At 42.2% G+C, this 12,153-nt stretch overlaps 1 protein-coding gene across 2 annotated transcripts in view; it reads left to right on the top strand.

The window, feature by feature from the left end:
• Window positions 1–10,581: 10,581 nt before the first annotated feature.
• LMOD3 (leiomodin 3) overlaps window positions 10,582–12,153 on the top strand; it is a 61,437-nt gene continuing 59,865 nt past the window's right edge. For both annotated transcript variants that reach the window (XM_074404531.1, XM_010350121.3), the window contains exon 1: window positions 10,582–10,749. The gene's annotated coding sequence lies outside the window, so the exon portion shown is untranslated. The remainder of the gene's footprint in view (window positions 10,750–12,153) is intronic.

Raw genomic sequence — 12,153 nt, 5'->3', positions numbered from 1 at the left:
TTTTTCTATGCATATAGTAATTTATTTTTAAATCCAGCATATTACAAGTACAATTTTACAACTTGTTTTTGTTTTTTGGTTTTTGTTCATCCAATGTATCTTGGGCCTCTGTATCAATACATATTGATCTACCTCATAAAGATGTATGTTTAAAAAGGTGGATTTTTAAAATTGCCTCACCCTCCTTGACATTTATATATTTTTCTATATTTGAGAAAATTTTTCAAAATTATTTCTTGTACTTACAAAAGCTTAAATATTATAAGAAATAAAGATTCCAGAATTGTTTTAAACTATTAGTTTGGCCTGTTCTTAGGAACAAAGGTTCAGACTAAAGAGTTTCCACGAATGTCAGTCCTTAAAGAGCTTCCAGAACTGGAAGAATGACTGACTTTCTTCAGTACAGGAAGCAAGTTTGGATTATTTTCTAGAGTAGTGCTTCTCAAACTATCAGTAGTGAAAGACTAATTTTTAAAATTTCAAATTCATTGTGTACCAATAGTTTTATAAAGTAAAATAAAAGCAAATTACTAGAGGAGAAAAGCTAATTCAGAAAAAAGTAAATTACTAGATGATTGAAAAAACAGATAAGAAAATATACATCCCTATTTATTATTAGATTCAGCAGACATAAAACTACCCTTTCAAGTTGCAATCGAAGTTTCTAAATACCAACTCAATTTCTGTACTTGTCTTGCCCCAAGTTGCAGCCCACCTTTTAATAAGCACTGACTTGGAGTTATGTCAGGGAAAGTGCTTCATCCATGCTTGTTAAGACAAGCCAATAGTTGTCTCCTATTATCTCACAGGGCATGGAGATACAGTCCATTTCTAAGGAGAAAAATCCTTTGACGTGTACACAAAGCCCAGAAGATAATAAAAAACTTAACTTCTTTATGAGCTCAAAGTTTAGTGAGCCTCTTACATCCTATTTCTTTTTCTTTTTCTTTTTTTCTGATGGAATCTTGCTGTGTGGCCCAGGCTGGAGTGCAGTGGCACGATCTCAGCTCACTGCAGCCTCCACCTCCCAGGTTCAAGCATTTCTGCCTCAGCCTCCCAAGTAGCTAGGATTACAGGTGCGCACCACCATACACATCTAATTTTTGTATTTTTAGTATCCATAGGTTTTTACCATGTTGTCCAGGCTGGTGTTGAACTCCTGACCTCAAGTGATCTGCCGTCCTCAGTCTCCCAGAGTGCTAGGATTACATGTTTGAGCCACCATACCCGGCCTGTTTCTCTCTTTTCATATGCCCCTCCTCTGGACTTCCCTGGCTTTTCTCTACTCTTCGGCCTCCCTTCCACCACCATCTTTGTGCCACTTTGGAGTAGAAAAAAGGAAAGTATCTCCTGCTGCAAAAACGAGTTGGCATTTGTTGAATTCTAGTTCAGTGTATGCCAGGCTGGCATGCAAAAGTGCTTTATGTGTGTTTCCCCCTTTACTCCCCACAACAGCCTAATAGGGTGTATAGTGCTATAGAATCTCCATTTTACAGAGAAAGAATGTGAGAATTAGAAAGGTCATCTAATTTACCACTAGCAGGAGAAAAGCAGGAAGTAAATCCTGAGTTGGCAAACTCCAGATACTAAACTACAAATTCCTCATTCCATGAATCCTTTCCAGGAGCAGCTTCTCCATAGAAAGAGTGAAAGTAGCAAACATAACTTTTTTTTTTTCTTTTTTTTTTCAGACAGAGTTTCGCTCTTGTTACCCAGGCTGGAGTGCAATGGCGCGATCTCGGCTCACCGCAACCTCCGCCTCCTGGGTTCAGGCAATTCTCCTGCCTCAGCCTCCTGAGTAGCTGGGATTACAGGCACGTGCCACCATGCCCAGCCAATTTTTTGTATTTTTAGTAGAGATGGGGTTTCACCATGTTGACCAGGATGGTCTCGATCTCTTGACTTCGTGATCCACCCACCTCGGCCTCCCAAAGTGCTGGGATTACAGGCATGAGCCACCGCGCCCAGCCCTCAAACATAACTTTTTTAATGGATTAATGAAAGTTGAATGGATACATGCTAAATCCAGTTATTCTTGCTCATTGTTACTTCCTAATGATAACAGTCCTAATTTTTTTTCGTTTTCTAGTGGCAGAAGGGCAGAGTCAGGCCTAAATCCAAGCACAGGTCACAGTTACCCTTACTTAGGAAACTACCCAGTCTCAGGTGGTGACCACTGAACTGAAGTATTAAAGGATCAAGTACATAATTTATTGCTAGTGGATCAAGTACCTTTCTTAAATTGTTTTCTAGTCAATAAAATGTCTTACACTAGTGAATATACTTGTTAAAATCGCAGATAACCATAATGAACTAAATATTGATCAGTGACACTGAAAGTATTTATTGATCCTTCCCCATTTTGGATTGTTCAGGGGCAGTGTGATAATGTGAATTACAAAAGGCTCTTTTACAACGCCCTTGAGACGCCCTCTCAAAATTCAGCCCTATCAGATGTATGGACCTGTGGACTTCACTCTTGATTATCTTTGGAAAGAGTGCATCTGAGATTAATCTCAGATCAGAATCTGAGCCCACCATCAGCGTGTTCTTGTAACACTTTCATCCTTTTCTGCCTTTGGTGATTCAAGGAGAGTCTGTCACCTCTGCAAAAGAATATAGAAAGTGTGCGAAAGATCTGTTTTGGCAATACTTACCTGATTGTTGTTCTTAACATTAAAACAGACACAAACACATTCTGTTTCGTTTTGCTTTTGAATATCAGAAGCCTTGGCAAGAATAGTGTACTGGGACTAGGAGGGAGATGGGAGTTCATCTAACTTCTGAGTTTCATATAATTTTCTCTTCTTGAATGGTTATAACATTCATGAAGTACCTAAGGTTTAAAAGATCTGTAATTTTACAACTAGGACTTCACCATACCCAGTGGGGCACCTGGAAATATGTTTTGGCTTCTCCTAACGATTTGGAGAGAACCAGCATCATTAAATATACTGCACCTAGGTGTGGTAGCTTACACCTGTAATCCCAGCACTTTGAGAGGCTGAGGCAGAAGGATCACTTGAGCCGAGAAATTTGAGACTAGCCTAGGGAATGTGGTGAAACCCCATCCCTAAAAAAAAAAAAAAAAATTAGCCAGTCATGATGGTGTGTACCTGTGGTCCCAGCTACTCAGGAGGCTGAAGTAGGAGGATCACTGGAGCCCAGGAGGCCAAAGCTGCAGTGAGCCAGGATCACACCACTGCACTCTAGCCTGGGTAACAGAGTGAGACCTTGTCTCAGAAAACAAACACAACAATAATAAAAATCATACTGCAGTGTATGGAATAATCCAACACAACAAAACGTCCTGCCCAAAGTTATCCCTCATTGAGAAATCCTGGGGGCTTATATAGGAAAAAGTATTACACCTATCTCTATGGGTCCTGCCTTCAGTGTTTAAAACAGAGACTCTCAGTTTTGAAGGGAGGAAGGAGAAAAGTGAAAGAAATGGTTTTTGAGGATTTGGTTTGTTTTCTATTGCCTATAACAATACGTGAAACTGGGTAATTTACAAAGAAAAGAAAATTATTTTTTACAGTTTTAGAGGTGGGGAAATCAAAGGTCAAAGGGCTACATCTGGTAAGGGCCTTCTTGTTGATGGGGACTCTGCAGGGTCCTGAAGCATCACAGGGCACCACATGGTGAGGGGTCCATTGTGTTAGCTCAGGTCTGTCTTCCTCTTATTGTAAAGCCATCAGTCCCATTTCCACATTAACTCATTAATCCATTAATCTATGAATGGATTGTGGCCGGGCGCGGTGGCTCAAGCCTGTAATCCCAGCACTTTGGGAGGCCGAGGCGGGTGGATCACGAGGTCAAGAGATCGAGACCATCCCGGTCAACATGGTGAAACCCCGTCTCTACTAAAAAATACAAAAAAATTAGCTGGGCATGGTTGCACGTGCCTGTAATCCCAGCTACTCAGGAGGCTGAGGCAGGAGAATTGCCTGAACCCAGGAGGCGGAGGTTGCAGTGAGCCGAGATTGCGCCATTGCACTCCAGCCTGGGTAACGAGCGAAACTCCTCCTCCTCAAAAAAAAAAAAAAAAAAAAAAAAAAATCTATGAATGGATTAATCCTTTTTTTTTTTTTTTTTTTTTGAGACAGTCTCAATTGGTCGTCGCCAGACTAGAGTGCAGTGGCATAATCTCTGCTCACTGCAACCTCCGCCTCCCAGATTCAAGCGATTCTCCTGCCTCAGCCTCCTGAGTAGCTGGGAATATAGGCATGTGCACACCCGGCTCATTTTTGTATGTTTAATAGAGACAGGGTTTCACCATGTTGGCCAGGATGGTCTTGATCTCTTGACCTCGTGATCCGCCCGCCTCGGCTTCCCAAATTGCTGGGATTACAGGCGTGGACCACCACTCCCGGCCGGATTAATCCATTCTTAAGGGCAGAGTTCTCATCTCCCAGTTGTCTCTTAAAAAGCCCCATCTCTCAATACTGCCACATTGGTGATTAAGGTTCAACATTTCGTTTCAGAGGGGACGAACACTTAAACCATAGCAGTTGGGACCAGATAAAAATGTACATGATTTGAAAAATCTTGTGTCTGGCTAGGTGCGGTGGCTCACGCCTATACTCCCAGCACTTTGGGAGGCTGAGATGAGCAGATCATTTGAGGTCAGGAGTTTGAGACCAGTCTGGCCAGCATGGTGAAACCCCATCTCTACTGATCAATAGAAAAATTAGCCAGGCACTATGGTGCACACCTGTAGTTTCAGCTACTTGGGAGGCTTAAGTGGGAGATAATTTAAGCCTCAGAGGTCAGGGGTGCAGTAAGGCATGATCATGCCACTGCACTCCAGCCTGAGCAACAGAGCAAAACCCCATCTCAAAAAAAAAAAAAAAAAAAAAAAAAAAAAGCCAAACAACCACCTCTCTGAAATGGAAATCAATGAAAATGAAAAGGGAAGGAAAGAAGCAACCGAAGTAGCCCCAGGGAGGTAGAAAGAGGGAAGGTTGGGAATCAGATCAGCAGGGTGAAAATAACTAGGCGGGGAAAAAACAACCTAGGGCAGCCTGCAGCTGGTGGGTTTTCAAGCTATGCAATTGCAACACTTCTGATCAGGACATGGCTTGAAAATATTCCTGTGGGGCCAATTAACACTGACTGGGCTATGTGCAGACAGGCTGGAGGAAAGGAGCAGTGGTGTTTGAAGAATGTACTTGGAAGACATGATGAGATGTAGTGAACTAGACGAGCATCACAGCAGCTGGCCTCTTCTTCCCAACGCGCACACATAACTTCACCAGAGAAACCATTCTCTATGTGGCCTTCCTCATTTTCAGAAGAAAACGGCTTCATAAGAAGATCAGGGCTGGGCACAGTGGCCCAAGCCTGTGATTCCAACACTTTGGAAGGAGGCCAAGGCAGGAAGATCGCTTGAGGCCAGGAGTTTGAGACCAGCCTGGGCACTATAGTAAGATTCTGTCTCTACAAAATAATAAAAAAGGATTGGGTGTGGTGGCATGCCCCTGTAGTCCAAACTACTCTGGAGACTGAGATGGGAGGGTCACTAGAGCCCAGGGGTTCAAGATTACAATGAACTATGGTCACACCACTGCACTCCAGCCTCGGTGACAAGGTCAAACCCTGTCTCTAAAAAGAAAAAAGAAGATTAAGAATTGGAAAGGCATCATGAGAAAGGTCTCATCAAGAATACTGACAGCCCAAGACTGGGAAGGGCATTTCCAGCAGCCCTTCAATTACCATGGAAGAAGCCTCTCAGGGATCTGATAGTGGGTATCTATGCAGACATCCCCGTCTTTTATAAAGTAGTGGTTAAATGTGTAGACTTTGAAGTCATGCAGAACTGGAGACAGACTGCTGGGTCTGGAATGTTTCCTGGCCTTGCCACTGGCTAGTTATATGAACTATGGGTAGTTTCCTGACCTCCCTGGGCCTTAGTTTCCTCTCTAGTGCATATCTCACAAAGACATTGTGTGGGATGAACAAGATAATGCATGTAATCAGTTCAGCATAACATCAGGTCTCTAGAAGGTATTTCATAATATAAAGTATTTCCTGAGGGATAAAAAGCAGAAAGTGATGTTGAATATTAAGCTAGTGTTTCGAGGATTTGCACTGCCTTCCTTTAGCTACTGAAATGACAACACTAACTCATCGTTGTTGAGGGTTGATTCATGTCTTGGGCGCTGCTGTAGGTCCTGGGAACACTTTTTTCTTATTTATTTTTTCACTTTTATTTTTATTTGTTTATTTTTTGAGATGGGACCCATTCTGTTGCTCCGGCTGGAGTGCAGTGGTGTGATCTTGGCTCACTGTAACCTCTACCTCCCAGGTTCAAGTGATTCTCCTGCCTCGGCCTCCTGAGTAGCTCGGATTACAGATGTGCACCACTGCACCCAGCTAATTTTTGTATTTTTAGTAGAGACGGTATCTAATCATGTTGACTAGGCTGGTCTCCAACACCTGACCTCAAGTTATCTTCCCGCCTCGGCCTCCCAAAGTGCTGGGATTACAGGTGTAAGCCACCGTGCCTGTCCACTTTTTTCTTATTTAATACTCACAGCAAGTTTGTAATTATTGATTCCAAGCAGAAGCTCAGGAAGGTTAAGTAGTTTGCCTAAGTTACGTAGCTAGAAGGCACCCAGACCTGGATTCCAAGTCATAAATGTATAAGACAGAAACTTTGTAAAGTGCAAATTTGCTCCACTCTGGAGTCCATTGTGCAGGGAGATTGCACACAGGTCTAACCTGAGGAATCAAACTGATTAAGGCATTTTTCCAACACTTCAGCTAGAGCCCTTCTGCAAGGTCAGGACTAGGACAGCCCTGCTTCTGACTCAAAGACAGGAACCTACCTTTACTATGTTCATACGAATGTAAACAAGTCAACCAGAAGGATGGTCAGATGCAGCAAATGCAAATACAGAAGGCCAGTTAAATTGGAAAAATAGCTCTAAGCACCAAATTTTTGTAATTTATTTTTAAAAGTTGAATATAGGACATTTAAGGCATCTTGGAAAAAAATCCATGCAGGACACCAAACAAAATCATTAAAACAGGGCATGTCCTATAGATACAAGACACCTGGAAAACCTGCTTGCCAGGCCCCTGCTCAGGAGCAGGGAGGACAATAATAGATGTTTGAAAAACCCTTGGAGATTGTAGGCTGAGCAAATGGGTGTCTTATCCTTCCCATCCACAGAGAGGCTGGCCCTGCTCAAACCCAGAGCCTTTCTTCAGACGGAGAACCTTTAAGAACAGGCCCCATTTGGTCTGTAAGCACGTACAGAATGCACAGAAACTCCTCTGGAAGAACACACCTGAGAAAACCTTTTCTTTCTTCTTTTTATTTATTTATTTAGAAATCTGTTACAATTTCGGTGAAACGGACACATTTTTTTTTTTTTTTTTTTTTTTTTTTTTTTGAGACGGAGTTTCGCTCTTGTTACCCAGGCTGGAGTGCAATGGCGCGATCTCGGCTCACCGCAACCTCCGCCTCCTGGGCTCAGGCAATTCTCCTGCCTCAGCCTCCTGAGTAGCTGGGATTACAGGCACACGCCACCATGCCCAGCTAATTTTTTGTATTTTTAGTAGAGACGGGGTTTCACCATGTTGACCAGGATGGTCTCGATATCTTGACCTCGTGATCCACCCGCCTCGGCCTCCCAAAGTGCTGGGATTACAGGCTTGAGCCACCGAGCCCGGCCACGGACACATTTTTAAAGGCTTTCAAAACAAACATTTGGGTTCCATCACATCTACATAAAATTGGTCAAGAATCCATCTATCCATCAAATCTATTTGCAGCCAATCAAAATCTCAGTCCTTTAGAACTGTATCAAAATCCAGCAATCAACCTGTAGCCAAGGAGCTAAATATTCACAGAGAAAATCACATACGCTAGCAGATTTATTTTACTTTAAAGTCATTACCACCATCTCACACGGACACTCGACACTGCTACATTTTCATAAGTGTGCACTCCCATGTCACACAACTATTTGAGAAAACCTTTTCTAAAAATAGTTTTCTCTGGCCTACAATTCTGGAGCTTGGTCAATGATGACACCTAGAGGTTTGTCTGGGTTATGGTAGGCAGGATTTGTTGAGTCTGAAGTAACACTTTCACGTGGACAAACAAGTTTCAGTCGCCCTGCAGAAAAAAAACACAAACAAAACAATTTCTAATGCCCAACAACTCCATCTACTAGCTTTGTCTTCTCAAGGAAGTAGTTTAATTTTTTTAAATATCACTTTTTATAAAATGGAAATAATTGTAGCAATCTCATAGAATGTTAAGCATTCAATAAAATGATGTTCTTCCAGGGCTTAGCGCAGTGCCTGGGACAAAGTGAGCCCATATAAATGTTTGTTGTCATTATTGTTTCTAATTGGATACTACAAGGAAGTGGCATATAAGAGGGTAAATAACATTTAGCATTGTCTAAATATTAAATTTAAAACAAACATTAAATATTAATATTTAACAGACATTGAGTGCCAAGGCCAGGCTTAGGGTTAAATGAGTGAGGTACCTGCTCACGTGGAAATTTTAAGAGTACACCCAAAAATCTGATTGACAAAATAAATAATATTTCAATGCAGTCTTTTGAAAAAAAATCAAACTTCATGCAATATTTTACTGTGATTTAAAAAAAAAAAAAAATGTCAACCCGGCATAGTAGCTCGCACCTATAATCCCAGCACTTTGGGAGGCCGAGGTGAGTGGATTGCTTGAGTCTAGGAGTTTGAGACCAGCCTGGGCAACATGGTGAAATCCTGTATCTACAAAAAAATAGAAAATTTAGCTGGGCGTGGTGATTTGCACCTGTAATCCCAGCAACTCAGGATGCAGGTGGGAGTGTCGCTTGAGCCTGGGAGGCTGAAGCTGCAGTGAGCTGAGACTGTGCCACTGAACTCCAGCCTGGGTGATAGAGCCAGACCTTATTTCAAAAATAAATTTAAAAAATAAAATGGAAAAAGCCAAAATTTTATATAAATACAAGCTTAGTATTACTCTTCCTTTTTCTTCAGACTCCAATACGACTCAGAACTGCAGTGCATTAACAGTTCATCTTAAATAACCAGAGAAGACATCTTTCTCCCATCCATAAAATAGATGCCAGTTTTACAGATGGGAGGGAGAAAGGAAGCCTGGAGGAACTGCTCACACTGCCCAAGGTCACATGATAAAAGTATCGGGTCAGAAATCAACCAGATCGGAATGATTGTTAAGTTCATTCTTTCCCCTTTCTTTCTCACACATCTCTCTCTTTCATCAAGTGACCTAGACTACAGTTTTCCTATCCCAGTGTGTAATTTTACCAACGCTGTATTTAGGTTTGCCAGGTGAGCAAGTAAAACTTTTAAATGCCCAGTTAATGTTAAGCTGTGCTGGCGATGACATTTTCCCTGAATTAAATGTTAGAAAGATTGTCGTACTGCATTCTCAGTTCCCTTTGTTGTTGAGCATTCTCTGAACCATCAACCACAGAGTCATAGTTGGATCTAATTTTTGACCTGACACCAACTCCCGCCTTTGTGGTTAACAGACTATCTTAATTAAGGCTTAGCTAAATTACCGAGGTGGAGCTATCAACAAGCCATATATAATAGTGCTTTTCACCATATTCTATATAATAACACAGTGGTCAGTCTGCATAATCCAGACATCTAACTAATGAAGATCAGTTTTCCTTCTCTTGTTTAAAAAGTTTAGGCATGGGCCTGGCACAGTGTCTCATGCCTATAATCCCAGCTCTTTGGGAGGCCAAGGTGGGAGGATCACCTGAGGTGATCACTCCCGGGAGCTGCTTAGAAAGGCAGTGTTCCATTCCCCAGCCAGGACTAAATCACAATCTGCACCTGCAAAGGATCCTCAGCTGATGCCTAGGTGCATTAAAGCCTGAGAAGCCCTGCTCTGAACTCTAATACCTTTCCCTGATACCACATTGAAGTAGGAGAGTAATTGTTAAGAAAGAACACTAAAAAAAAAAAGAAAGAAAGAAAAAAAAAGAAAGAAGGAACACTCAGGTCCCACTTCTTCTATCTCCACAGAGGGACTGAAGCTAGACCAGTGTGTTATATACATCTAAGAAGGTTTTTTTAAAAGACATATTGTAATTGGCCCAACCCTACAATGTGCCAACTAAATATGAATATCCAGGCCAGGTGTGGTGGCTCACACCTGAACTCCCAGCACTTTAGAAGGCCAAGGAGAAAGGATTGCTTGAGGGCAGAACTTTGAGACCAGCCTGGGCAACATGGAGAAACCCTATCTCTGGGGGAAAAAAAAAAAAAAAAAAAAAATTAGCCTGGCATGGTGGTGCATGCCTGTATTCCCAGCTACTCCTAGAGGTTGAGGTGGGAGGATAGCTTGAGACCAGGAGGTCAAGGCTACAGTGAGCCATGATTGTGCCACTGCACTTCAGCCTGGGCAACAGAGTGAGACCCTGTCTCAAAATAATAAATAATAATAATATCTGAGGGTGAATGCAATTGTTGATTTATTATTATTATTATTTTGGTTCCTAGGTGATACTATAATAATATGCAGCGTGAGGCATGAGAACAGCAGAGCTCACTCTGGCCTCTCCCCGCCTCTTCCTGTCATTAGACAATCCTCTTCCGCCTCTTTCAATCTGTTTGGCTGCAGAGAGGGCACGTTTTGGTCAGCTCCCCAGCCCTGCAGTAAACTGAGCTTGGTGGTTTCTACCAGCAAGAATGCTGAGAGAGCCCTGCCATCGTCTAGAGCTCCTTGTGAAATTCCAGGTAATGTTGGTGAATCCTAACGCTTCACCTGGGGACCCTGGGGACGTGGAGATCTTGACTCACCAGGTCTGGAGTATAGGCAAGGCACAGGGCATGCTAGCAAGCAGCCAGGTTCTAAACTGTCCCACAGACCTTGCTTTTGTCTGCTCTTCATGCTATATCTACTTCAGACTCCTATGTGACATCTGTGTCCTTTTTCTGAACTTGGGTGGAAAGAGGGGTATTATTTATTGGGGAAGCCATAAAATTTCAGTAATCTAACTTGTCCCTACCTTTATTTGTTCACAAATACTAGTGAAGTGGCTGTATAGTAAATCTAGGGGCCAACTGCCCAGGTAACAACGATTCCTCTTCCTCTTAGCCTCCCACAGGCCCAAGGGACCCTACTCTCCTGGCCAAATCTTGAAGTTGGTAGAGCACAGGAGCTCTAGAATCAGGCTGTGTTGCCAAAGCCCAGATCTTACACTCATTAACCACTGGGCTTCTCTAAACTGCAGTTTTCTCCCTTACTTTAAAGGTTGACTTGCAGATTAAAGGAGATAATATGTATGAGATGCACAGCACAGGGACAGTCCAGTGGTTCACATTCATTACATGCTGCTGCTGCTGGTGGTGATTTTGCTCTTTCATAGCCTGACACCCCTGGATGTCATGGATGGATCCAGGAGTGGCAGATGCCTGACCCAGGCTAGGGCATCAGGTCCCTTCTTGGAAATCTGAAATTGGGAAGTGAAAGCTTCAGAGACTAGGTGGTAACAAAATAGCAGCATTTGAATCTTACTACTCAGATTGCTATCAGGGTCAGTGGTGTCACTGACCTGCCATAGCTTGTTAACACCTGGGGGCTTGTTACATGATATTCAATCCCAGATCTGTTGAATAATGATGTGATTGTTTAACAAGGTCAACAGGTGATTCATATGCAATTACAGCTTGAGGCTCACTTAAAGGAAAGTCTACCATCTTCTTAGAAGGCATCCATTGCTTCCTTTGCATCTTTACACCTGTATGTACAAATACAGATTTTTATAAAATACCCCCAACCAATATCTTTTCTTTAAGCTTCAGCTAGCTCTAGTTGGTTTCTCCTCTTTGCAACTCCTAAATTTCAATAGCACTGCAGATGATGTACAAGAAAACTTGAAGGATGCTGTTGCTTTTCCATTGTCTTCTATAATGAAGAGGAATCTAGAATCAGAGGAGAAGTTAGGTTCTAAAGGCAGTCCCTAAGGTGAAAATTGTGTCTGGTTAAAATTGTACCACAAAATTTATTAGAGATGTTCTACGTTAAAAAGTGATATGCCCTCTTTTGGTAAGTCCAATACAACTGACTTTGGAATATATTGATTCTTCTTTATTTGAGCCTAGATGAAGTAGTAGATTCTCTTTCATGACCATGTTGTA

Source organism: Saimiri boliviensis, chromosome 8 (assembly GCF_048565385.1).
Source record: "Saimiri boliviensis isolate mSaiBol1 chromosome 8, mSaiBol1.pri, whole genome shotgun sequence".
Lineage (NCBI taxonomy): Eukaryota > Metazoa > Chordata > Mammalia > Primates > Cebidae > Saimiri > Saimiri boliviensis.
Note: the sequence above shows the minus strand (reverse complement) of the source record. Positions and strands in the feature narration are given on the sequence as shown.